Genomic DNA, 22,880 nt, shown 5'->3' with positions numbered 1-22,880 from the left:
TCCCCATTTTCCAGATAAGGTAACTGAGGCCCAAGGTCACACAGCAAACGGTGGAGATGGGATTCAAACCCACATCCTCTGACTCCCAAGCCCGGGCTCTTGCCACTAAGCCATGCAGCTGGCTTATTGAGCACTCACTCTGAGCAAGGCATTCTACTATGTTCTTGGGAGAGTACAGTACAAAAGAGTTGGTCAGCATGTTCCCTGCCTGCCAGAAGCTTAAGGACTATAAGGGGAGATGGACATTTAAAATAAACTACAGGTGAATATGTACACAAGTGCATAAGGGAGGACATGGGCAGGGGATTGTGGCAAGAAACATGAATTCAGGGTACAGTGAGTACATTGGCAATAGAGGAGCTAAATGTGAGGGCTAGTTTATAGTAGATCAGTGAAGTAAGGTAGGAGGGGGAGAACTGATTGAGTGCCTTAAAGTCAATGGTAAGGAATTGATATTTGCTGTGGAAATGGATGAACAACCATTGGAGGTTTTTGAAAACTAGGGTTACAAGGGATGAATGGTGTTAGAGTAAAAAATGATCTGGTTGGCAGCATGAAGTATGAACTGAAGAGGAGAGAGATAGGAAGCATAGAGGTCAGCTAGGGGACTGGTGCTAGGGGACTGGTGCTGTAGTCAAGGTGGGATATGATAGGCACTTGGATCAGTGTGGTAGCAGTTTGGAAGGACACAAAATGGGCAGATTCTAGTGAACTTGTGGAGGAAGAACTGATGGGATAGGGTGAAATATGGAATATGTACATATTTTTAAATTACATATTATAAATTATTTATTCATTCATAATGTCTGTCTCTCCCTGGAGACAGTAAACACATTATGGGCAGGGAACTTGTCTACTAATTCTGTTGTACCGTACTCTCCCAAGGGCTTAGTACAGTTCTCTGCACATAGTAAGCATCAAATAATAATGTTGGTATTTGTTAAGCGCTTACTATGTGCAGAGCACTGTTCTAAGCGCTGGGGTAGACACAGGGGAATCGGGTTGTCCCACGTGGGGCTCACAGTCTTAATCCCCATTTTACATATGAGGTAACTGAGGCCCAGAGAAGTGAAGTGACTTGCCCACAGTCACACAGCTGACACGTGGCAGAGCCGGGATTCGAACCCATGACCTCTGACTCCAAAGCCCTTGCTCTTTCCACTGAGCCACGCTGCTTCTCCAATTGTGAATTGTGGAGTTGTCTACATTTATGGGAAAGTTTGAGGAAGGACAGGGCTAGGGTGGGAAGATGAGTGTCATAAGCCGTCCCCAGTTCGTACCAACGAAGAGGAGCCTTGTTGACACGTAGTAGATGTCGTACCACACCACTGATCACCAAGGTTACTGTGGAAAGATTTTGCTTACTCCACTCCACCAAGGGCCCAATATCAGTTTGTGGTCAAAGGAGCCTGTTCTGCCAATGCTGCTTCTTTCTGCTTCCAAGTGCTGCTGCCTTCTGCTGCTTTAATGCATGCTTCTGCTCCTCTGTGTGTGCCTCTAGGTGCCCCCCGTGTGCCCCTGCTCCTTCTGCATACCTCCATGCCATCTCCAGGTACCACGCCTCCCCCACCCCCCGCGTGCCCCCTGCGATTCAAGGGGGCCACCTTTTATCTGCCTTAGGCGTCACAGCTGTGGCCCTACTTGGCAGTCAATGATTGGTCCAGTCCGGTTACTGGGTAGAACAGGGAGAGAAAGCCCTGCCTCCCACCATGCTCTACCCCCCACAGGCCCGCAATCACTTGCCTCAAGTAGAGCCCATCAGTGCCTTCGCAACGTCTCTCCCTTGTTGTTCGCGGGATCACAAATGGTCTCTAACAAGGCAGCTTATTGTGGGCTCACCACAAGGAGAAGTTCTGTTTTGGATATGTTAAGTTTGAAGTGTTGGTGGGACATCCAAGAAGAGACATCCCAAAGGGAAGAGAATATGTGAAACTGCAAAGAAAGAGAGAGGTCAGGGATGTAGATGTAGATTTTGGAACAGTCTACATAGCGATGGTTGTTGAAGCATTGGAAACAGATGAGTTCACCAAGGTTGTGGGTGTAGATGGAGAATAGCCAGGGACTCAGAACTGAACCGTGAGGGGCTCCCTCAGGGGAGCAGGCAGAGGAGGAGCTAAAATACATTGAAAAGGAGTAGCTAGAGATATGTGGGCGACCAGGAAAGGACAGTATCAGTGAAGCCAAGGTTCAATACTGTTTCCAGGAAAAGGGTAACAATTTAGAGATTGAGGAGGATTAGGATGGAGTAGAGGCCACTGGATTTGTTAAGGAGATCATTGATGGTCTTGGAGATGAAAATTTCCAAGGAGAGGAGTGGATGGAAGCAATATTGCAGGGAGTTAAGGAGAGAATTGGAGGAGAGGAGGTGGAGGCAGTGGGTATAATAATAATAATAATAATGTTGGTATTCGTTAAGCGCTTACTATGTGCAGAGCACTGTTCTAAGCGCTGGGGTAGACACAGGGGAATCAGGTTGTCCCACGTGGGGCTCACAGTCTTAATCCCCATTTTACAGATGAGGTAACTGAGGCACAGAGAAGTTAAGTGACTTGCTCACAGTCACACAGCTGACAAGTGGCAGAGCCAGGATTCGAACCCATGACCTCTGACTCCAAAGCCCATGCTCTTTCCACTGAGCCATGCTGCTTCTCTATAAACAACTCACTTGAAGAGTTTGTAGAGGAATCATAGGAAGGCAATGGGGCAATAATTGGAGGGAAACATGGGGTCAAAGGAGGGTTTTTTTTGTTTGTTTTTTAGGATGGGGACACATGGCATGTTTGAAAGCAATTGGGAAGGAGCTATTGCTTAGTGAGCTGTTGTAAATGGTGGTCATGGAGGGAAGAAGGGCAGGGACAAGTGTTCTAATAAGGTGCCAAAAGTGGGGGACAGAGGCACTGGTGGAGGAGGTACATTTTAAGAGGAGGCAGGAGATCTCCTCTTGAGATATAGCTGGGAAGGAATGGAGAGGCAAAGAGGGGGCAGAAGGAGAATAGGACTGGAGAGGTATGGGGAGATTTTAGGAATATCATGCATTCATTCATTCATTCGTATTTATTAAGTGCTTACTGCGTGCAGAGCACTGTACTGAACGCTTGGGAAAGTACCTTACAGCAATAGAGTGACAATTCACTCCTCATGGTTTCAATTTTATCTATGAAAGAAATGGCAAGGTCATTAGGGACAAGGGATGGGGGAGGTAAGGGGACAGGGAGTTTGAGGAAGGAGTAAAAAGTCTGAAACTGCTGTCACTGTCAGTGGGCATAGGAGTCAGTAAGGAACTGAATCTCAATGATAAATGAACAGAAACTTAAAAATGATTGTGAATCAAAAATACTCCTGCAACTCCATAGTCTGTATGTGATTAATTAGACATAGCCTCATATTTGCAATGGAAAGCTTTTCTAGAAGAATAATGTTTTTGAACTTTTTAATGGAAAATAAATTATTAACTTTGAGCTGTACCTCTATATAAGAATGTTAAATTGTGCACATTAGCTATAAACATTTGCTACTGGAAATGGAATTACAACAGTGTCATATAAAAGTTGATTAAACAGACACTTCTTACCATTGGCTTTAAAGCACTCAATCAGCTTACCCCACCCTACCTCACTTCACTAATTTCCTACTACAGCCCAGCCCGCACACTGTGCTCCTCTAGAGCCAGTTTACTCACTGTACCCCGATCTCATCTGTCTTGCCACTGTCCCCTTTCCTACATCATCTCCCAAGCCTGGAACTGTCTCCCCATCCATATACGCAAGACCATCACTCTCTCCTCTTTCAAAGCATCACTAAGATCCTTTGAAGAGGCCTTCCCTGATTAAGCCATCATTCCCCCAGCTCGATCTCCCTTCTGTGATGTCTGTACACCTCAATCTGTGATCTTTGGTTACTTGATATTCTCCCCACCCTGAAACTCACAGCACTTATGTACCTATCTTTAAATGATATGATATAAATTATTTATTCATATTATCATCTTTCTCTCCCTTTAGACTGTAAGTTTGCTATGTACAGGGAACGGGTCTACTAATTCCATTGCATTGTACTCACCCAAGTGCTTAGAGGATCACTGTTCTTATGAATGCTTTCAATTCTATTTAAATATGTCTTCCTCCAGTATGTTAATATTTTGGGGCCTTTTAGACACCTTTCAAGTCTTCATCCTTATAAAAATAGCTTAGGGCCCTCTAAACTTTGAAAACAAAAACAAAACTTTGAAAACAAAAACAAAACCAGGTCTGATTCTTCCCAGTATTTAGCATTAATCATAGCTTAATGTACACACAAACACACAATGAGCCACCAACCTAGAGCTGGTATTTTAGGGAATCTTTTTCTGGCAAAGAACCAAACAAAAGTGAAACCTCTGAGCCAATATTATAATAGTAATAGAGAGGGTAGTGGAGTGGGAGCTGAAGAAGAGGAGGTAGGTGCTAGAGTTGCAAAATACCATGACTGCTGATGTCAGCATGTCACTCAGATTGTTTGGGATTATCTCTTCCTGAGTCTGTCTAATTTTCTTTTAACATACCAAAGACCACAGAGTTGTTAGTGAGGTTAACCAGGTTCATGGGTGTGTTTAAAAAGACTATTGAGTCCTTTGAGGCAGGCAAAAGCAATAAAAACCTGAAGGAACCGTCCTATCGATTAAATCTACTTCTGCCTTCTAACTCATGACAAAACAGAAGGTGAACTTCTACACTGATAAATGGAAAAAAAAACCTGCTGAGAATCTGTTAGTTTTTACTCAGGCAGAGTGAAATACAGCATATTTGATAGTGAGGTCTAGTGGAAAGAGAACAGACCTAGAAGTTGGAGGATCTGGGCTCTAATCCCAGCTCTGCGTTTACCTGTTGTGTGACCTTGGACAAATCACTTCATTTCTTTGTGCCCCAGTTCCCTCATGTGTAAAGTGAGGATTCAAGACTTGTTCTCTCTCCCCATTAGACTGTGAGCCCCATGTGGGACAGAGACTGTATCTGACTTAATTGTCTTGTATTGATCCCAGTGCTTAAAACAGTGCTTGACACATAGTAAACACTTTATTATTATTATTATTATAACATATTGTCTCTATCTGCATGGGTCCAAGTACATATTTCTTTCAAATATCTGAATCCACTCAGAAATATCAGTAAACGCACACACACACACACACATAAAAAAATCCTTTACACTTGCATTTAAGAAAGAAAAATCCATTAGATGCCTGTTCTCATGTACCAGTACACAGTGAGAAATTCCAGATATACTGGGCATCCACATAATGATAATAATAGTAATAATAATGGTATTTGTTAAGTGCTTACTATGTGCCAAACACTTTTCTAAGTGCTGGGGTAGATACAAGGTAATCAGGTTGTCCCATGTGGGGCTCACAGTCTTAATCCCCATTTTACAGATGAGGAAACCAAGGCACAGAGACGTTAAGTGGCTTACCCAAGGTCACACAGCTGACAAATGGCAGATCCGGGATTAGAACCCTCAACCTCTGACTCCCAAGCCCATGCTCTTTCCACTAAGCCACCCTGCTTCACGAGTTACTGGAACATCCAGAGTACAGTCACACTTGTCCAAAGGAACTATCCCAAGCACAAGGATATATTTTCTTTTTTTTAATGGTTTTCCAGCAAGGAAGTGAAAGATTTCATGCTCAATCATTAAATTGGTGGTAGCATGAAGTTTGACTTGAGGCCAACACTCCTAATAATAACGATAATAAAAACAACTGTGGTATTTAAGTGGTTACTGTGTGTCAAGCACTGTACTAAGTGCTGGGGTAGATAAAAGATAATCAGGTCCCTCTTGGGGCTCACAGTCTAAATAGAAGGGAGAACAGATATTGAATCCCCATTTTGCAAATGAAGAAACTGAGACACAGAGAAATTAAGTGAGTTGACCAAGGTCATGCAACAGGTCAGAAGCAGAAGTGAGATTAAAACCGAGGTTCTCTGACTCCCAGACCCATGCTCTTTACACGAGGTCATGCTGCTGTGGAAGGAAAGACAGGAGGGGGAGGATTAAGTAAAGACTCTGAACCTATTCCACAATCAATCAGTCAGTGGCATTATTGAGCACTTACAGTGTGCAGAGTCCCATACTAAGCGCTTGGGAAAGTATAATACAAAAGAGTTGGTAGGCATGCTCCCTGTCCACAAAGAGCTTACAGTCTACAAGTATTAAAATAAACTATTAAAATAAATTACAGATAGGGGCAATAGTAGAGTAAAAGGATATTTACATAAGTGCTGTGGGGCTGTGGTGAGTATCAGAGTTCTTAAACATCAATGCTATTCCCACATATCTGTATGTCAGCAATTTCCATGGACAAACTCCTCCAGATACTGGACAAGTCAGGCTGATCAGGCTAATAATAATAATGTTGGTATTTGTTAAGCGCTTACTATGTGCCGAGCACTGTTCTAAGCGCTAGGGTAGACACAGGGGAATCAGGTTGCCCCAGTGGGGCTCACAGTCTTAATCCCCATTTTACAGATGAGGTAACCAAGAAGTTAAGTGACTTGCTCAAAGTCACACAGCTGACCAGTGGCCGAGTCGGGATTCGAACCCATGACCTCTGACTCCAAAGCCCGTGCTCTTTCCACTGAGCCACGCTGCTTCTCATCCACTGAGGTACCGCCATGATATCTGAATGGTTGCCATCTTTACCGAGACCAAAACAAAAGGAAAGCTCAAAAAGTGATTAAAAATATGGGTCATAGGTAAGATAAATGTTAGAATTTTTTGAGTGTAAAGGTAACTGCCTCTGGAATGATTGACAGGTGAAGATTTTAAAATTTCCTGCCCAAAAGATATTTGAGAAAATGATGGCAATTCTTTTAGTTGGGTTGATTTAGGTGCATCCTCCTGGAAGCAGAAAGTTGGCCAAACTGACTTGTGCTACAGTTCTCTATGTGGAAATCTATAGAGTGGATTTGCCTCTGGAGAGTCAGAGTGCATTCTTGACTTATTCCCCACTTTTACCTTTCCTTTGAATCAGAACCACTTATATTTTGATTCTTACAGAGTGACAGCTCACTTGAGAGTTAGTAAATGTCTCTCCTTAACCAGCTAGGATTGAAAGAAACAATCACTCAATCCCTTACTGTACAAAGCTAAGAATTCTCATATCCCATCCCTTCCAAGCCCTGACAGGCCTCGCTATGAGTGTTGTTCTCCTGAATAGAGCTCAGTGCTGCTACCAACTTGGCTTCCATTTAATCCCTTCATCTGCATGTGCTTGAATTGGAGCCTCTAAGCTGAGCTACAGTAGATACAAAGCAATGAGAAAAGATTAATCATAATAAAATAATTCCAAAGGCAGGAAATGAAGCAAGATCACAGTGATGAATGCCTTCTTTTGTTCTTTTCCATTGTTAATTTTGGCACAATTGCCATTTTAGGAAAGTCAACTTGAGAATAAAAAACTTCATGTTGTTATTTTCTAAAAATAAGTGAATATCTGAGAACAGGCCAGAGCTCCCATCCAACTCCCACTGAGGTCACAGAACTACTCAAAAGACTGTTTCCTTAGTTTGTTGACAGTGCTTTCTGAGAACACATTTGGAGCATAAGCAAGAAGGCTGGAACTTGGAGAAAACTGATATGAGAATATCCATGTCTAGGAAAATATTTGGAGAAAAAACATTATGAATAATTATAACAGGTGTCATATTTGATTTCCTCGTGGGAGTAGTTACAATTTCTGCCATCTGCTTCATCCCACTCTGGAAAAAAAGGCTTTATTTGTATATTGGAAGATTATAATGGAACTTTCTATCTACTAATGGAATCTCAGAAATAAAATTAGCCAAATCTCTAAACTAATGCAGTTCAACTACATGATGGAATGTATTTATGCTATACTAAATCTGATTCAAGATCAGCAGATGATTATTTTTATCAAGATGGAGAATGTTGAGCCATCTTGGAACCATGCTAGTTTATTTCCCACTCAGATTTCTATTCAAAGTCAGGAGAAATCTGATTAACCTGATGATTTGAGAGTGAGACTAGTCTACATAATCAAAAACATGTGGACAAGTGAACATAATTGGGTTTGGCTAACTAAGATAAGCATGCACCCAATTTTGCTTAACTTTTATTTTGATTATCCAAGTTAGTCTAGGTATTCCTAACTCATTGTTGGATACCTGAGATTTGAATAATCAGCTTTCTAATCTAATCATCAGCATCATCAATATCATCATTAATTTTAAGCACTTGGAAGATATTCCAAAGTGAAAAATATGATCCCTGTACCTAAGAAGCTCATAATCTAATGGTGAAGACAAGCACACATAAATTGGCAAATATGCTGCAATTTAGTTTCATTCCTAATTGATTAATAGAGTTTGTGTTTGTAATGATTGTTAGGATATGAAAAGGGTCCATGGTCTTTTACATAAGCATAGCCAAGTTAAAAAAGATATATGGTTATCTATGAAACCAACTCCAAAATTCAGAGAAGAAAATCATAAGGTAGATTTTTCCATCACTCCCAGCCTTTCCATTTGGCATTAGGATGAAGGATGTGTAAAATTGAAAACCAGTCAGTAGTTAAGAAGTTCACACTAATCAATATGCTTATTTTCCATGCATTTTTCCCTTCTGGCAATCTAACACTGGAGCCTCATAATTTCGTCACACAAATCTTGACATGCTATCACATTGGCAGAGTCACAGCCTATAGAGACCAGGAGGAAGGGGACCAGAGTGCCAGGGTTAGGAGATGAAGAAAAAATAGGAAAGCAGATAGCCAGAAGAAGGATCGTAAGAAGTAGCCTTCACATACACTAAACCCGTTTCCTTTCCCTACTGGCCTTCTCTCTCTGCAGGACCTTTCAGATCTAGCTGCAATTTCCAGGATCCCACTTGCTTCTGAATTAAAATTCTGATGAATCAAAATGCAGAGTTCACTTGAAGATACAATAAGAGAAAGGAATGTGAGAGAAATCAAGAGGTGTAGTCCTTTGGCATTAGGAGCTTTTTTTTTATTCACAGTTGTGCCTATCTGCAGTTGGCTGGACCCAAACTTCAAGCTGAGCGGTGGCTATCAGTCAATCATATTTATTGAGCACTTACTGTATGCAGAGCACAGTACTAAGCACTTGGGAGAGTATAATATAACAATAAATAGGCACATTCCCTGCCCACAGCAGTCTAGAGGAGGAGACTGCCACATCCTCTGCCCTCTATTTCTGCAGTCCTGCCTATTTAGTGACAACCCCTACCCTCCATCCTATCACGGTAACGCCCAGATGGTCGAGACCTGTTGAATAGACTTTTGCCATCCAGTGCAGATGGTATTCATGATTTCATCTTTTTGGGGGGGATTTTTCTAACCCATCCCCCACGAATATGGAGGGACTACTGTACTTTGAAGGGGAAAACAGGGAGTGAAAAACAGAAGGACATAGAAAATAAAGGGAGAAATGACGGGGTGACCCAGAAGAAACAGAGAAGTCAGAGGGGACTGTAGAGGTAGAGAAAGATATGTAAACATTCACCCACAATCTGATAGAGACTTATCTAATGAGAAGTCCTAGTTGTAGAGTGGACTGAAGCAGTAGCCATGATAGTCTTGCCTTGTCTTATGCTGTCAAGTGGTGTCCGATCCATAGTGACACCATGGACACATCTCTCCCAGAATGCCCCACTCTCCATCTGCAATCATTCTGGTAGTGGATCCATAGAGTTTTCTTGGTAAAAATATGGAAGTGGTTTATCATTGCCACTAACCATGCAGTACACTCGAGTCTCTGCCCTCGACTCTCTCCCATGCTGCTGCTGCCCAGCATGGGTGAGTTTTGACTTGTAGCAGATTGCCTTCCACTCACTAGCCACTGCCCAAGCTAGGAATGGAATGGATAGGCCTCTGCTTGACTCTCCCTCCCATAGCCGAGACTGTTAGAGTACTGGAAACTCTCCAGGTGTGACCCTGAGAGGGTAGCCATGATAGTAACTCAATGAAATAGTGGTTACATTCCCAACCAGTGACAGCATTGCAGCTGACTGTCCAGAAATTCCAGCACAGGAAATCTCACACCTAAAAGCAGGGCTGGGACTCTACCACAGAGCAGCAGCAGAGGAAGGTAAGTGAAACTGAAGTAAATTCTTCCACCAGCTGGTCCATTTCCCATGCTGACTCCTTTGGGTTCTGCGTTGGGATTTCCCATCAGCAGTAATGGTACTGGAAGCAACCAAAATGACAGCTGCCGCTATAACTTCATTCGCCTTCATTTGTCATTACTTCATGTGAAGATTCTCTCTGTAAGTATCAATCATATTTATTGAATGCTTACAAGTGTGCAGACCACTGTACTAAGTGCTTGAGAGAATACAGTGCAAGAGAGTTGGTAGAGATGTGCCATGCCCACAATGAGTATGTCAGTCTCTGAAAGTGCATGGGTGTGGGTATGTGATTGTAGGAATCTAAATGAATGTGTTTGGGTGTGATGGTGGTTATGTCATGGTGGACAGCTGGATGGGGGATGAACTAGTGCATGGGGGTGGGGGTAGCTATCTAACAGCAGAAACTAGTGGTAACCATCAATCAAACATTTCCTGAATCAATCATATTTAGTGAATGCTTACGTCTGTAGAGCACTGTACAAAGCAGTTGGGAGAGTATAAGTGTTAGTAGGCATGGTAGAAGTGGTAGCCATGTTCCCTGCCCATGAAGAGTTGATAGTCTGTAGTAATGTAGCCACATGGCCCTAAAGGATCCTCAATCACTTTTCTCCTCTCTCTCAATAGCTGCTGCTGCTCCGTTCCTAGGCTTGATGTACATTAAAGAGTTGCTTAAAACCTAGGCAAGAGAACCCATCAGTGCCTTTCCCCTTTCTCCTTCTGGGAATGGAATGTGTCTACCAGCTTTGTTGTATTTTACCCTCCCAAGTGCTGAGTACAGTGCTCTGCAAAGAGTAAGAGCTCAATAAATAAAATTGATTGATTACAGTGCTCTTAATATGCTAATTAATATGATTTTGTCACTCGTTTAAGCTCTTTGGGAAATCGATGATTATATATCAATGCAGAGCTGGTTTTAGTTGCCGTGATATATTCTGAAAGTTAAAGAAAAGAAAAATTTGTTGTGAGTGACAATGACTAAACTATTGAAACTTCTTGACAATGCATATTTTAAAAAGTGAAACACAGTAGTAATAATAATGCAAAATCCATTCACCATAATCATTCAATAAATACCATTGGTCGATTGATGGGGAAGATTGGGTGGAGATTGGAATTATGCTGTAGCCTAGGAGGCATGCAATAGGTGAATCTCTTATATGAACCACTTCTCACTGCTCTAATCCACCCAGTTACTCACCACCTGGGTCTGTCTCCAAGACAAACAGATCACTTAAGGACAGTGATACCTCCAAATACTTTTATATGCATATATGAATGTGCCTTTATGCTTTAAAGGTACGTCAATGGGTGGGGGAAGATTATTCAGATTGTAACACTTTTTGATTTGTTACTTTGAGTCATCCTTTCATATATTGGTCCCCTTGTCAACTAGAAAATTTTCTAGTTGTGAATATGAAGCTAGGTCTCATTACAGACACATAGCTTAGTGCTGATTTGAATTTCACTTCTGTAGCCAAGTGATCTGGACTGAATTTAAGCAAAAAGACTTTGTTTTCACAAAGGGGATATCTTATTTACATCTCATTATCAAATAGAATTTCAGACCTTTTGTATAATGTAGATTAATTCCTTTTCCATCTGAGCTAATGGTCCCATTCCTCTTGAGCCCTGAATGTTGGTAGCCACATCGTCAGTTGCATTCCCCACTGAGGCATGGGTATAATTATTGGCTGACCTTGTGGTGGGCATATCTATGTGGCCATGGCTCATTGCAAGCAAGGCAATAGAGGAAACACAAATGAAACACCAAGCAAGAGTCAAATGAAGGGTTGGCCTTAAATCTTTCAACAATGGAAACTTCCTGATGCTGGGGAATATTTCCTCATCTTAGTTTGAATTTTCCAGCCAGGAAAGAAAACAGCAGGGAACACAGATCTTGAAAAGAATCCAGCTCGTTTAGATCATGTGTGAATCCCTTTTATTGAATTAATATGCTAATTAATATGATTTTGCCAGTCGTTTTTGCTCTTTGGGAAAGCCATGAATATATATCAAGGCAGAGCTGGTTTTAGTTGTTGTGATGCATTCTAAAAGTTAAAGAAAATAAAAATTTGTTGTGGGTGACAAAGACTAAACTATTGAAACTTCTTGACATTGCATATTTTAAAAAGTGAAACAGTCATAATAATGCAAAACCCTTTGAAATGATTGTCATTACCATACTACTACGTAGTCTTATGACAAGCACACATCATTGAAATGACTGTAGCTGCTAGTTTGTCCTCTGTATATTTCCATCAGGCTCTTTGCTCTATGTTTGCTGCTGTTTGCAAATAAGTAGCCTCTACAAAGTAGCATTTGTGGTAAAGGAAATATTCAAGATTTTGGTGCCAGTACTCTCTAACTGTGCAGTTTGAACTTGGTCCAGATGAGTTGTGACTAAAAAGTTCAACCTAACTCTATCCAGGTATTAATAACTGGTTATTTATGGCTGTGTGTGTTACCTTCCTGTAACATAATAGAACGCTGATCAACCCACCCAGCTATTTCATGAAACAAATCAAGGACTGAACTGGACTGATGACTCCCCTTTACATCAAAGCTGCTTAAACTATCCAACATGTCATGCCACTTCATGCCAAAGGAAAGCAAGCTAAAAGTCAACTCACATACCAAATGAAGAGGGTTTTCCAAGCTAGAGGTTACTAACAAAAAACTTCAAAATAGTCTCATCTCCAGGCCCATTAACAATTCAACAGTAATCTCCCCATTTTGAGTTAAGTAGATGTAACCTTAGTTTTCTTTACTGTCTCCTTTTCTGTGCAATAAAGATAAAATTAAAAAATCCATTCCAAGATGCATCACCATTCATTTCAGGAAATAGTGGTTAATTCCCATTTGTTAATCATACAGGATCATCTCTGTTTTTTGAACTCTCACTGTAAGCTTGTGCTGTACGACACATCCATTTTGACAGTTTGTTTTCAAATTTAATTTGGAACCTCTATAACTTGTGCTATTTGCAACTTTTTCAAGTCTGTACCTTTTGCTATAAAAGTGGAGTATTTACCCTGATCTCAATATCCTAATATCAGAACTCTTCAAGAGTAATTAAATAAAAAAGGCAAAGCAGGAAAAATGCAGGTATTAAAAGACAGAAGAAGAACTGCCAGAGAAAAATACTCTTGAGAAATGTTTTGTGTTTTATTTTAAATTTCCCCAGTTTTTCAATCAATCTAGGTCACTTAGTGAAATCAATAAAGTGTCATCACAGTCTGAGAGAACGCTTCAAGTGTGTTAGAGGAAAATGAATCTGAAACGTAAGGGAGTTTGATAGCTACAATGATATCAGTATATGCATAAAAATACCAACAGGCCACTACAGTATTTAAGGTATTGTTAAAATTGCCAAAGCAAGAACAGCAAACTCCTCCATTTCCTTATTCATATGGATCAATCAATCAGTCATATTTATTGAGCACTTGGTGCAGAGCACTGTACTAAGTGTTTGAGAGAGTACAGCACAACAATATAACAGACACATTCCATGCCCACAGTGACGTTATAGTCTAGAGGGGGATACAGAGAAGTAGCATGGCCTAATGGATAGAACATGGGCCTGGGAGTCAAAAGGACCTGGGTTCTAATCTGAGCTCCATCACCTGTCTGTTGTGTGACATTGGGCAAGTCACTTCACTTCTCTGTGCCTCAGTTACCTCATCTGTAAAATGGGAATTAAGACTGTGAGCCCCATGTGGAACAGGAACTATGTCCAACCTGATTTGCCCGTATCCACCCCAGCACTTAGTACAGTGTCTAGCACGTAGAAAGCGCTTAACAAATGCCATTTTAAAAATATATATATTTACTGAGCACCTAGTGGGTGCCGACCACCGTGATAAGTGCTTGGGAACACCACAAAAGAAATAAAAGATGAGTTTCCTGCTCTCAAGTTGTTGACAATCTAATTGGAAAGACAGGCAGAAATAGATTGTCAAATTTGCAGTAGGTGAGAAAGGCACAGATGAAAAAAATGAAAATAAATAATAATTACATACATAAATTAAGTCATTCCATGTGTACCCTTTTTGTAAAACTTGCATTCCAAATTGCACCTTTTTAGAGAAGTCGTATGTTCGCAATGTATGATGCAATGTACAAGGGAAAACCTGAAATAATGAAATTATTATATACCTTACCTGAACCAGCAGTATAGTATCAATTAAAGCAATTCCTGCCTCCGGGATTGTTCTCCCCCAAAAAACTAGAGATAATGTAACCCATTAAAGAAGCACCACTGACTAATTGAGCAGCAGTATGCATGGGGACCCTGTTATTATTATTGCTCAGCCTTCTTTGTGAACGTAAGATCTGGACAGAGAGAACAAATGATTCACCTTGATTCATTCCATCAAGGTTATATAGGTGCCACCCTTAATCTCAAATAGCAAGGTTGGGAAGCACTATGGTCTAGTGGAAAGAGCCGAGGCCTGGGAGTCATAGGACCTGGGTTTTAATTCTGCCTCCATTTGTCTGCTGTATGACCTTGAGTAAGTTACTTAACTTCTCTGTGCCTCAGTTTTTCTCATCTGTAAATTGGGCGATAAATCCTTCTCCCTCCTACTTAGACTGTGACTCCCTTGTAGGTGACAGAGACTGTGTCTAACATGCTTATCTTCTCTCTACCCCACTACTTAGTACAGTGCTTGGCATGTAGTAAGCTCTTAATGATTACATTTTTTTTTTAAATGAAAGAAATGATCCCAGATAATGAGAACCTGAAGCCAGTCTATCCGTTAAACATTGAAACACTGCTTGTTGCAGCACAAATTCACTGAGTAAGGTATAAATGGAGGATGAATCACAGAAAGATTCCCTAAAGAATATTGCATGTTGAGTTGAAGTGGGGAAACCAGAAGCTGGAAGAAGAAACGTTTTAAAGTCAATGAAGCCAAATTTCAGTCAATATGGCAGGGCTGTGTTCAACTGGGAGACAGCAACAATAGATAAGCCAGCCTAGTGTGCCATAATTAGAACTGGAAAGACTCTCTAAGAGTAGAGGCTTCTATAAAATTGCCAAACCAAAAGGCAGAAATATAGAAAGTGCCAGATGCTAAAGGTAGTGCATGTAGTCATGCAGCCAGATTTCATCTTTATATACACACAGCGTGGAAGGAATTTTCTGTCAGTCATACACCTCACTGACCATGTACATGCAAGTAAAACTCTCACTCTGTAATGTCCCTTTCAAATCCAGAATTATGGTTAGTTACGTAATATAATAATTAGTCCACGTCAGTATCCTAACGACATTCAAGCATGAACAATCATCTTATTAACTCTAGGAACAGTCATATTAAAAATCCAATTTCTCATGTTATTTTGTTGTTGGATGACTTATGTCTCTTTAATTATTCACCTTCAAATGTAGATCAACTGTTTGGTGATGATAATAATAATAACAATAATAAAAAAGGTATTTGTTAAGCACTTACTCTGTGCCAAGTGCTGTACTAAGTTTTGGGGTAGATACAAGATGATAATGAAGGTTGACACAGTCTCTGTCCTATATGGGATTCACAGTCTAAGTGGAAGGGAGAACAGGAATCGAATCATCATTTCATAGTTGAGGAAACTGAGGTAGAGAGAATCGAAGTGACTTTCTCAGTTCACCCAGCAGGCATGTGGTGAAGCCAGGATTAGAACTTAGGTCCTCTGACTCGCAGGCCCATGCTCTTTCCACTAGGCTACATGCCTTATTTCATTTACAATATATATTTGGGGGGATTAAATGAATATATATATTCAAGGAGTAATTACACGGTTTTGTTACTTTTTAAATTAGGGTAAAAACTGGGTTGCTTCAAATATTTGGGGATTTATTTTTGCCTTAATTATCATTATTCACAGGTAGCATCTCCATAGCATATATATAGATATACATAGCATATATATAGTATAGCTAATATTTCTTTGGTAATATCACTCTTCTGCATTTACACATGAAGTTAATAGCTAAATATATGCTTGGGATGATAACCATTTGTTGCATACATAACCATGTTGAAGAGATCTTGCTTTAGTAAGGATATTGTTTTGGAGTTTTTGGTTAATGCAGAGAAATAGATTGTCATTGGAAATTTTTAAGGACTGGGCTGATTCAATTAGCTTTGGAAAGGTGGAAGATAACACTAACAGAGAGACAAGCTTCTATTTGGCCATTGAAAGTGGAATGATTTTCTCAGAGTGGAGGCTTTCAAAATTCCTTGACTCCCAGGGGCGGAATTGAAATGACAGGCTTACCACAGTTATCAAATGTGAACAGGCAATTTTTGTATGGACTCAAGGGGGTAAGAATTGTTAGTTGAGCCACTTGCATAGGTCAGCCATGGAAGGGGAACTGTATTTTTTATTTTATTAATACAGTTTCTTACCTTTTAATATGAAAATAGATTTTTGGGTTAAAGCATTTGGAAACTACATTGTATTTAAAGTAATCAAACAGGCAATCTTTTTGAATGCTTACTGTGTGCAGAGTGCTACACTAGGTGCTTGGGATAGTACATTAGAGTTGATGAATACAATCCCTGCCCGCAAAGAGCTTACAGCCTAGTAGGTGAACAAATCAAAATGGATGCCAATTTCTTCATGACAAACTGTTTTTGTTCATACAGCCCCAAGATATGATGGCATGGGATACAATGCTGAAATAGCTATTACTCTCATGCCTCTTTTATCACTGAGAATCTTTTTTTTAGCTGATTTTTACCCTGCTATACCTACTGCATAGTGATTGCAAAAATGTTCATTTAAACAACCAGAAATGTTACTAACTGAATCACAGAGTCCCATTGAAGTGACACTCTATTTGGTGGGTTGTAGTTCTTGACAGATATTTGTCAAACCATAAATCCAAGTGTGTAATAGACTCAAACAATAGAATCCAGACAAGTGTCCTGATAAAGGCCAATTTCTCTAAGAGAAGACTTGGATAGGGTACCAAGAAAATATTTTTTGGATTGTTGTTTGCAAGCAAAGAATAATAATAATAATGTTGGTATTTGTTAAACGCTTACTAGGTGCAAAGCACTGTTCTAAGCACTGGGGGATACAAGGTGATCAGGTTGTCCCACATGGGGCTCACAGTTTTAATCCCCATTTTACAGATGAGGTAACTGAGGCACAGAGAGATACAAGGTAGTCAGGTCGGACACGGTACATGTCCCACATGGGGCTCACAGTCTTAATCCCCATTTTACAGATGAGGTAACTGAAGTTAAGTGATTTTCCCAAGGTCACACAGCAGACAAGTGGTGGAGTTGGTATTAGAACCCAGGTCCTTCTAACTTCCAGTCCCATGCTTTAACCACCAGACCACTCTGCTTCTCATGCTTGGCACACAGTATGCATTTAACCATTATTAATACTTATTATTATTACATTGAGGTGACCATTCAATAACATCTATTTCAGGACCCCACATCCTCAAGTCAGCTCCACCTTTATATTTTTTTCCTAGCACAGTGTTTGCTTTACTGCTATGCACATACATTAGGCCATTCGTTATGTGTTCCTTTTACTTCCCCTTTGATAGATATATCAGACTACTTTCACTTTGAGTTAATACAGTGAATAAAACTGGAAAACCTCTGGGACACACAATAGTCAACTTAATTGGAAAATGTGAAACAACACATATGTTCCCAACACTACTTTCAGATATTGAGGAACTTCTTACAGTTTTTGGTTCCCATGACTATCATAGCTTTATACTAGTTTTGTGTTTGTGTGTTCTCAAGATGGCTTTGCTTCATAGTTTCTCTTCTTAAGGCTTCAGGCTTAGTAAGGTATAGCTTTTGGAAATCATTGTTATTGTCTCCATCATCAACAACAGTAGTATATACTATGCATCTCATTTGTAGACAGTACTGGACTTCTGAAAAAATAAAAAATATCTCTATTTCAATATTTAGACTATTGCCTTTTTTCTCAATTCCTAATTTTGTGGGACTGCACATTAGGGTCATGTGGAAAAAAAATTATCAAGGCATTTGTTTTCCCAACCATATTTTCCTCAGTAATATTTCTTAACCTCAACTACCTTCATCACTGATGCATCTTTATTAATCAAAACACTTTTTAATTTCACTACCTCAGCAGACCATGACCCTGAATGACTATGCACCATTTGGGCACTTATGTAAATGATGCTTAGATGTGCGTGAATGTGTACTGTTCTCCCAAGGAGTATTTTACTCAGCCAGATTTATCAGAAGAGCCAGCTCAGTATATATTTATATTTTTTTGAAGTAAATTCTTTTGAAATCCAGTCTGATCAGACTCTTAATCCCTATCCAAGTATTTGGGGTATTTTAACTCCTCAAAGCAAACTTTTTTATTTATCATATTTGTCTCTTCACTATAATTTGATTTTTTTTTCACTATGCTCAGTTACAAAATAGCATAAATGTTCTTCTGCATTCATTTATAGATGTGATACTTTAAGCCTTCATTTTCTGGTCACATTAGCATACTTTGATTTTTTTGTATGTCTATTATAAAGCAGTCAGTGGTATTTATTGAGTGCTTACTGTGTACAGAGCACCATACTAAGCTCAGGGAAGAGTACAGTGCAGGAGAGTTGGTAGACATGTTCCTTGCCCACAATGAGCTTACAGTCTAGAGGGAGAGACAGGCATCAATATAAATAAATGAATGGTAGATTTGTACATAGGGCTGTGGGGCTGAAGGTGGAGTGAATATCAAGTGCTTACAGGGTACAGATCCAAGTGCATGGGTGACACAGAAATAAGAGGGAGTAGGGGAAAAGAAGGCTTAATAGAGGAAGAGGAGTTGTGATTTTAATAAGTCTTTGATTATGGGGATAGTGGTGGTCTGATGTACATGGAGGGGGATGGAGTTCCATCTCAGAGGGAGGACATGGGTAAGAGGACAGCAGCAAGATAGACCTATCTATCTTGCCTATCTAGCGCATTGCCTATTCTATTTCTATTCTATTTCACCACCAAGTCTATTTCACCACCAACCTCTTGTCCAAGTCCTTCCTCTGGCCTGGAACACCCTCCTTCTTCATATCTGACAGACAGTTACTTTCCCTACCTTCAAAACCTTATGAAAAGCGCATCTCCACCAAGAGGCCTTCCTCTTCTTCCACTCCATTAAGCATCACCCTTGAACTTGGATTTGCTCCCTTTATTCACCCCTCCCTCAATGCAACAGCACTTATGTACATACCTGTAATTTATTTATTTAGATTAATGTCTGTCTCCCACTCTGGATGGTAAGCTCACTGTAGACAGGTAATGTGTGTACCAATTCTTTTGTATTGTACTCTCCCATGTGCTTAGTACAGTGCTCTGTACACAGTAAGCATTCAGTAAATTTGATGGATTGATTAAATAGACAAGATTGAGGCACGGTGAGCATGCTGGCTCTGAGAGGCAAAATGGGTGGGGTGGGCGGTAGAAATAAGTGAGGTAAGATGGGAGGAGGCAAAGTGATTGAGTGCTCTTAAGCCAGTGGTAAAGGAGTTTCTGTTTGATGTGGAGGTAAATGGGCAACCCCTGGAGATTCTTGAGGTATGGGGAAACATGGACTGATTGGTTTTGTAGAAAAATAATCGGGGAAACAGAGTGAAGTATGGACTGAAGTGGGGAAAGACAGGAGACAGGGAGGAAGGTAGGACAGCTACACAAGTGGAACAGGAACTATGTAAAACCTGATGAATAATGGAAGATATCTTCTTAAAATCAGTGAAAACCTTTCCACTTAGTAATTTCTCTTCTAGGCTATGTATCTTCTCCTTGGGTTTTCATTGATGCTTGGCTCCAAATATGGACCATTACTGGTTGATGTTAAATTTAAAGAAAAACAAGGTGATGCACCTGTGAAGCCATAACCACAATGAAAAATCTATATTGACATTGAACTAACTGTTGTCACAGAATTATGTTACCTAGATAGCACAGTGATCAGTGATTCAGTGATAGACAAGGAAGTAGAAAACTGAATCAAGAAGACCAGCACATCCTTTAAGAGACCCTCAGAGTGTGATGGCAGCATGGTATCAAACTACTGGCCAAACTGAAGATCTACAGAGTGGTAGTTCTAGCAAAACATCACTACACTTGGGAGACCTGAACCTAACACTGGCACCACATGGAGCTCCCAAAGCCATTCCATCAGCATCATTTACAGGCCTATGACAAGACAAAATCACAAACAATGAAGTTCTAGAATGTAGTCAGTCCCCTAGCAATCAACGTATGCTCACTTTAACACAGCTACACTGGGTGGGACACGTGATCAGAATGAGCCACAACAAGATTACCAAATAATTCATTCAGTTAATTCAGTCAGGTTTTTTGAGCACTTACTGTGTGTAGAGTATTGTACTAAGTGCCTGGGAGAGTCCATATAACAATAGACAGTCACATTTCCTGCCCATAGTGAGGTTACAGCCTAGAGGAATGCTGTATGGGGAGCTGAAATTGTGAAACTGAACATAAGGAAACATTTTAAGGATGTGGTAAAACAAAGCCACAGAATGCTGCTTCCCAGCTGTAAACCGGGAGTTAATTGCTGACAGTATGGTGGACTGGTATTAATAAAGGAGTGTCTGTGAGACGAGGAGGCAAAAGAGAAAAGAATGCCAGTACTGCAAACGTTGAATATGAGAACACAATGAAGCACAGCCTTTTTGTGTGCATGATGTGGCCAGGACAATTATATATAGATCTGGAGAAGGTCAACTATATGAATATATATATATATGGATATGGAGAAAGTATATAGAAGACTTGAATAGTGTATCTACCCCAGTGCTTTTTTTTCTCTTTTTAAATGGTATTTAAGTGCTTACTATTGCACCAAGCATCGCTTTAAGCACTGGGGTAGATACAAGGTATTCAGATTGGACACAGTACATGTCCCACATGGGGCTCACAGTCTTAATCCCTGTTTTACAGATGAGGCACAGAAAAGTTAAGTAATTTGCCCAAAGTCACATAGCAGACAAGCGGTAGAGCTGGGATTAGAACCCAGGTCCTTCTGACTCCCAGGCCCAACTATGAAGGACAATTATATATAGGTCTGGACAAGGTCAACTGTATATATAGATATGGAGAAAGTATATAGAAGAACTCCAAAGATGATCAAGGGGATGAAGCAGCTTTATAAGGGGAGGTTCTGAGTAGATTTAGACTCTTCGTTGTGAGAAGATGAAGGATAGAGGGGGAATGATTTAAATTTACAAAATCATTAAGATGGTAGACAGAGTATACCCAGAATTGTTGTTCAGTCTGAGCACTTACTGTGTGTAGAGCACTGTACTAAGTGCTCGGGAGAGTAAAATATAACAGAGTTGGTAGACAAGCTCTCTGCTCCGAAGGAATCTACAGGGGGAGATTACAGTCTTGAGGCTAAATTTACAGTCAGGTCTAAATCCCATAGCACCAAGACAGTGAGCGGTGAGCTCATTGTGGGTAGGGATTGTCACTCTGTATTGTTGTATTGTTCTTTCCCAAGGGTGTTTGTAAAGTGCTCTGCACACAGTAAGTGCTTAATAAATAATTGAATGAATGAAAGATCAGAAGGTACTCTTTGAAGTTGACTGCAAAACAAATAGCAGGGCATACTTCTTTAACCAGAGCTTTGCATATAGAATTAATTTACTTCAGCAAAAATAGTGGTAGGCTCAAGAAGTGTTCCAAAAAGTTTAGGAAAGAATAATGCCTGAGCGATTCATTGTAGATTATTTGAAGAAGTAGATAAATTAGAAGGCTGAAGAAGGGTTTAGAAGGATTTGTGGTAAATATATCTATCTGGTTTATTGAAAGGATCAGTTAAGAGATGCTTACATCCCTAGCTGTACTTTATTCTCAACTCTCCCCAACCTCCATTCCTTCCTTCCCCAACTCAGACAATAACAGCTACCCCCACATTCGAAGCCCTCCTAAAATCCCATCTCCAACAAACTTTCTCTAAATAATTTCCCAGCTCCCAGAATCATATCATCCTTTCAGCCAACCCTAACACTTATGAACTTATTCACCCCCTCCTTTGCACTCATGTAGATATGTCTGTTCAGTTTCTTTTCATCACTCTGTTTATAAATATTTTCATTTATTTCCCCCATTAGATGTGAGCTCCTCTTTGACCAAGCAACGTGTCACTTCATTATTCTATACTTCTCAAGTGCTTAGCCTTAAAATTAGTTTTCCTTATATTAGCAATTATTGTCATTATTATTATGATATTTGTGAAGTACTTTTCCCAAGCACTGTACTAAGTGCTGGGGTTGATACAAAGTAGTCAGGTTGGACTATCACACTGCTGTTAGTAGAATATACAAAATGGATGCTCAATAATAATAATAATAATGTTGGTATTTGTTAAGCGCTTACTATGTGCAGAGCACTGTTCTAAGCGCTGGGGGAGATACAGGGTAATCAGGTTGTCCCACATGAGGCTCACAGTCTTCATCCCCATTTTCCAGATGAGGTCACTGAGGTACAGAGAAGTAAAGTGGCTTGCCCACGCTCACAGAGCTGACAAGTGGCAGAGCTGGGATTCAAACCGGTGACCTCTGACTTCCGAGCCCGTGCTCAATAAATGGTACACACTAGTACTGCTGCTGCTGCTGGCTGCTACTGCTATTACCATTAATACTGCTATTATTACTATTAGATACTTAATAACTATCAGCATCAGTATAAAGAGAGCAGTCACAATGGAGATCTTCCAGGCATCCTATT

General features: G+C 40.2%; 1 protein-coding gene and 1 non-coding gene across 3 annotated transcripts in view; one reads left to right on the top strand and one right to left on the bottom strand.

Moving 5' to 3' along the window:
* GRM7 (glutamate metabotropic receptor 7) overlaps positions 1–22,880 on the top strand; it is a 780,988-nt gene that overhangs the window by 387,694 nt on the left and 370,414 nt on the right. The window lies entirely within an intron of this gene.
* LOC114806814 lies at positions 9,822–9,959 on the bottom strand. Its single transcript, XR_003754872.1, has one exon. It is a non-coding gene; the product is annotated as a small nucleolar RNA SNORA7 (small nucleolar RNA).

Source organism: Ornithorhynchus anatinus, chromosome X1 (genome assembly GCF_004115215.2).
Source record: "Ornithorhynchus anatinus isolate Pmale09 chromosome X1, mOrnAna1.pri.v4, whole genome shotgun sequence".
Taxonomy (NCBI): domain Eukaryota; kingdom Metazoa; phylum Chordata; class Mammalia; order Monotremata; family Ornithorhynchidae; genus Ornithorhynchus; species Ornithorhynchus anatinus.
The sequence above is the reverse complement of the archived record's forward strand: the minus strand, read 5'-3'. Positions and strand labels throughout refer to the sequence as shown.